Source organism: Oncorhynchus kisutch, linkage group LG5 (genome assembly GCF_002021735.2).
Source record: "Oncorhynchus kisutch isolate 150728-3 linkage group LG5, Okis_V2, whole genome shotgun sequence".
NCBI classification, from domain to species: domain Eukaryota; kingdom Metazoa; phylum Chordata; class Actinopteri; order Salmoniformes; family Salmonidae; genus Oncorhynchus; species Oncorhynchus kisutch.
This window is the reverse complement of record NC_034178.2, coordinates 64,426,154-64,426,697: the sequence shown is the minus strand read 5'-3', so window position 1 is coordinate 64,426,697 and position 544 is coordinate 64,426,154.

Sequence of the window (544 nt, the reverse complement as noted above, 5' to 3'; positions counted from 1 at the left end):
TTTTCTCAAACGTTTATCAGCTTCCAACGCAGAATTACTTCCCCATTGTTCCTCAAATGCAGTGTATGATATACCATTGTGTAGCTCTGTGTCACTGCTTTTATCCAATGTAAAAAACACAATTTCAAATGTTGCTACATAAGACCGAATCAAGGCGGTCGGTCACAAATGTGGAAAAAGTCAAGGGGTGTGAATACTTTCTGAAGGCACCTGATTCCACAATGTTATCATGCTGACTTTATGGTTTAATAACAGTGCCTATTTTGCATGTCAGCAAAGTATGACCTCACAATACGTCACTGTTAGACCTTGGTGTGTGCATTCCTTCCTGATAAATGAAACCTGATTTCCCTGCAAAGCCATCCTCCAGCTGTGGTGGTCAGTTATCTCAACAGTTCATCTATGTTCTACGCCCACCTCATAGTGAAACCTACAGTATGTTTTAGGTTTCATTTCAGCATAAAAACGAAACTGACGGAGTAGTGTTGTAATGTTGTTGTTGTTACTAGGGAGGGATCTAGTGGTTGTTGACATACACCATAAA